We start from the raw sequence: 5,157 nt of genomic DNA, 5'->3' as shown, positions 1-5,157 counted from the left end.
TAAGGGCTGGTCGTAGGGGGAAAAATGCAGTATATAGTGATGAAGTTATAAAGACAACTGCTATCTATTGCCTTTGTATTGATCCCTCATCAGAAATCAACACATCCAACGCCCCTGATGGTGGCCTCCAAAATGAAGGGCGGCACAGGCCTTTCTTCGTCAAATGCTTTGACGCCGGCAACCCCATTGCCATTTACTTCGAAGGGCTAAGGGTTGTGGCTGAGGATAGAGATATCCAGCGTGGGATTGATATTCTCAGTCGTATTATACCGGCCGATTGTCATGCCACCTTAGCATGTGGGGTACTAAGTATTTGTCAAGGGAATGAGGATATGGCCATCCATTATCTCCAGCTGTTTGATGCAAATCATTATCCTCTGATGTCTTCGGATGCCATTGTAAGCGGTAATTATTTTCTGGATGATTTATCTCGTTTTGATACGGCCCGGAAAAAGTCATACTCAGCCTCCCATCGCTATCCTGACAGCCCGCCACTCCCTTCACCCACTTGTGCTGTGATGTGTTCCCGTTCTCTCTGCTTCGGAGACTTTGAAATCAAGTGCAAAAACTGTTACCTTTGGTGGTTGTCCCTCAAAGTCTCTAAGATCCTTTAGGGTTTCTAGCAGTGATTTCCAGTTTTACCTTATCAATTTGTGACTCTAATTTCTGTTTATTTTAAAATAATTGTTTTCCATTTATTCGTATAGTTTCCCATCTTTTTCATGTATTAAACGTCCCTTTTTTCTTCGGCTAATTCTATGTATCCACCTTTCATGCTTCCACATTTTAGTATCTACTCTCATGTATTGGCTGAGTTATAGTTTTACGGGAACACGAAAGGTCACGTCGATTCATGTGACGGCTGAGTTATAGTAAATAACGGATGAGTTATCAAAATGAACAATATATATGGCTGAGTTATCAAAAGAAAGGTCGATTCTATTATTAGGTTAACTTGCAAAAATATTGCTTAACGGCCGAGTTATAGTGAGTTATGACTGAGTTATAGGAACAATCTATATGGCTGAGTTACAGGTCATGTGACGGCTGAGTTATAGAGAATGATGACTGAGTTATCATTATAAACAATTTGAAGAAATGACCTTCGTTTCTAATGATAACTCAGCCATAATTCTCATCGATTCATGTATTGACTGAGTTCTAGTTAGTAATGGCTGAATTATCAGTAGGAATAATCTGAAAAGGTCTCGTCGATGCGTCTATTACAGGAATAACTTATGGTTTCCCGCCAAAATATTGCTTACCAATAAATTAGGTTAACTTGCAATAATTTTATTGTTTAGTTTCCCGCCAAAATATTGCTTTACGGCTGAGTTATAGTTTTACGGGAAAGCGAAAGGTCACGTCGATTCATGTTATGGCTGAGTTATAGTTTTAACTTATGGTTTCCCGCCAAAATATGCTTAACCCTAAAATCATTAGTCTATTTATTACCTCTCAACTACAAATAGAACCAAGTGTCTGAGTTATAATATTCCCGTTTTTAGTCTATTACCTCTCAACTACAAACTAGAATAAAATTATTTTTTTCAACACTATGTCCGCGCTAGCACCCAAGATGCCGGATCTCCCCGACGACGTTTTCATCAAAATCGTTTCCCTTGTTGCAGAAAATGCTGCAGAATATGGTGGATGGACCGCACTTGGTTCTATTTTAAGGGCTGGTCGTAGGGGGAAAAATGCAGTATACAGTGATGAAGTTCTAAAGACAGCTGCTATATATTGCCTTTGTACTGATCCATCAGAAATCAACACATCCAATGCCCCTGATGGTAGCCTCCAAAATGAAGGGCGGCACAGGCCTTTCTTCGTCAAATGCTTTGACGCCGGCAACCCCATTGCCATTTACTTCGAAGGGCTAAGGGTTGTGGCTGAGGATAGAGATATCCAGCGTGGGATTGATATTCTCAGTCGTATTGTACCGGCCGATGGTTATGCCACCTTAGCATGTGGGGTACTAAGTATTTGTCAAGGGAATGAGGATATGGCCGTCCATTACCTCCAGCTGTTTGATGCAAATCATTATCCTCTGATGTCTTCGGATGCCATTGTAACCGGTAATTATTTTCTGGATGATTTATCTCGTTATAAGACGGCCCGGAAAAACTCATACTCAGCCTCCCATCGCTATCCTGACAGCCCGTCACTCCCTAAACCCGTTTGTGCTGTGATGTGTTGTTTGTATTATGGTTTCCATTCTCTCCGCTATGGAGACTATGAAATCATGTGCGAAAACTGTTACCTTCTGTGGTTGTCCCTCAAAGTCTCGGAGATCCTTTAGGGTTTCCAGCAGTGATTTTTAGTTTTACCTTATCAATTCGTGACTCTAATTTCTGTTTATTTTAAAATAATTGTTTTCCATTTATTCGTATAGTTTCCCATCTTTTTCATGTATTAAACGTCCCTTTTTTTCTTCGGCTAATTCTATGTATCCACCTTTCATGCTTCCACATTTTAGTATCTACTCTCATGTATTGGCTGAGTTATAGTTTTACGGGAACACGAAAGGTCACGTCGATTCATGTGACGGCTGAGTTATAGTGAATAACGGATGAGTTATCAAAATGAACAATCTATATGGCTGAGTTATCAAAAGAAAGGTCGCGTCTATTATTAGGTTAACTTGCCAAAATATTGCTTAACGGCTGAGTTATAGCTTTACGGGAAAACGAAAGATATAGTCGATTCATGTCATGGTTGAGTTATAGTGAGTTATGACTGAGTTATCGAAAAAGACAATATGAAAACAAACGACTGATCTATATGGCTGAGTTATCAAAAGAAATGTTTTTGTAATTATTAGGTTAACTTGCCAAAATATTGCTTAACGGCTGAGTTATAGCTTTACGGGAAAACGAAAGACGCGTTTCATTAAATGTGTTGCACGGTCTTTTATAGTTATTCTCGGGACACAGCGGAATTTTCGCTGCAGTCTGATTGGTGGACTCAGCGGCGGTTACATCCCATGACTCTATATAAATAGGGATGAAGGTTTGGGGAATAAATCATTCGAACTTCCACCAGCGTAAGAAATAGAAGGATGCCAGCAAGAACTCGATCCGCATTGCTGAGACAGGCCCGGGAAAGGATAGCCGCCGCATCCGGCAATCGGGAGCCGGAAAATCCCATTCCACAGGAGGTAGGAGAGACGTCCCGATCTCGTGAGGTCGCTCCAAACTCAAATACTGTCGACCCCGGTGTGTCTCCCCTTCAGCTAGAACTCCGAGAGTACCGAGCTCGGCGAAAGAGGATGGGCGCGTATATTCGGGCGCTTCGGCTGAAACTTGACCAGCTCCATCGTTTTTACCGTTTAGAGGGAACCATTCTAGTCCTGGAAGACCTTATCGTCGAAGGTTACTTCTTGGCACACTGGCGAATGGTCCGTCTACTTGATGAGCACAAGGCGTGCAAAGAACTGGTCGATCAGATGGATGTACCCGATCTCCCGAAAGGCGATCGCGAACCCCTGAGGGAAACCGCCTTCCCGTTCGTGACGGATGTCTGGGCCTATCGAGCTTGCTTGACTAGGTTAATCCGATACGTCAATTTCCTGGAGTCGTCGGGTGAAGCCTTCCGCGAGCGCCATCTTCTTGAAGGCCCATGTGCCTTTATAGAGGACATGATGTCCAGAGGCTCCGGATTGCCAATCGAAAGGCTAGAGGCCTTACAACGGGTACGAGATTTCTGTCGAATTGCGGTGAACGAACTCGCAGTGGAGGAACCATTGGAGACTGACATATCTGGCCCAGCTCCCGTTCTGCGATTGCAGGACCGTCCAGAACGCTAGAGGGTTGGTGGCGAAACTTTTCGATCGGGCTCCCCCGACCAGAGATCTCTCGTTTAGGCGTTGTTATTATATATATTTTTTGTTGTTGTTTGGATGAAGTGTAATGGAAACTAATCAAAACGATTTTAGTGAAGTTTAATGTCATGGCTGAGTTATAAAATTTACGGCTGAGTTATAGCTTTTACGGGAAAACGAAATATATAGTCGATTCATGTCATGACTGAGTTATCAAAGAAACAATCAAACGACTGATTTATACGACTGATTATATGGCTGAGTTATAGTTTATTACGACTGAGTTATCATGATACAGGACGAAATATATCGTCGATTCATGTGATGGCTGAGTTATAGTGTGTTATGGCTGAGTTATAGTGTGTTATGGCAGAGTTATACTACTTGACAGATGAGTAATACCACAAAATAAAGTAATAATACTTTGACAGATGAGTAATAACACAATATAAACTATAGAGCACAAGTTTTCGCATTGTGCCCAACTTGCTTACATCGCGAACATGCGTGTTGCTTCCTAGGGCGTTTATTTTCAGTGGCAACTTCCAAAGATGATTTAATCCTACGCTTCTTTGGTCTTCCTGGCTGGTTCACAACAATCGGAGGCAAGCACTTCTGATTATCCACAATTTCAGGAGCAGGGAATGATTCATCTGGAGGCATGATTGAACCAGCCCATCCGTTAACCAAATCGACACTCCTAAATTTCGTATCGCACATGGATATACGAGACACATCCATATGCTCTGCAGCTGCGATTGCATGGATGCATGGTATTTTCTCGTGGTCGAAACGACGGCATGTGCAACTTTTTATTTCTAAATTTACAACATGCAAAGATGATCCATATTTCACTTGAACACGTACAGCATCAATCGTTTGTACCTCCATAAGTCTTGCTCCGATGACAAGGTCCTATAAGGGAGTAGAACAAAAAACAAAACGCTTTAGGCTGAGTTATGAAAACAATTATAGCTGAGTTATTGAAACAACAATGGCTGAGTTATGGAAATTATAATGGTAATGGCTGAGATAAGGAAACAATTACGGCAGAGATATGGTAACTGTTACGGCTGAGTTATCAACATTGACGACTGACTTATGTAAAATTACCTGTAATAGTTTCTCAACACCTAGAGTGAGCGTTGTTTGCTGCGATTTCGCATCCTCTCTCCGTTTAGAAAACCATATGGTCATCATATCCCGTATCGATTCTAGAAGTTGAACTATAGGAAGACTTCTAGCATTTGACAGTGCATGGTTCATTGATTCTGCAATATTCGTTGTCATTAAATTGTACCTTTCACCCGGGAAATGAACACGCGCCCACATTC

The sequence above is a fragment of the Camelina sativa genome, chromosome 2, assembly GCF_000633955.1.
Source record: "Camelina sativa cultivar DH55 chromosome 2, Cs, whole genome shotgun sequence".
In the NCBI taxonomy this organism is placed as follows: Eukaryota; Viridiplantae; Streptophyta; class Magnoliopsida; order Brassicales; family Brassicaceae; genus Camelina; species Camelina sativa.
This window is presented reverse-complemented; position numbering follows the sequence as displayed.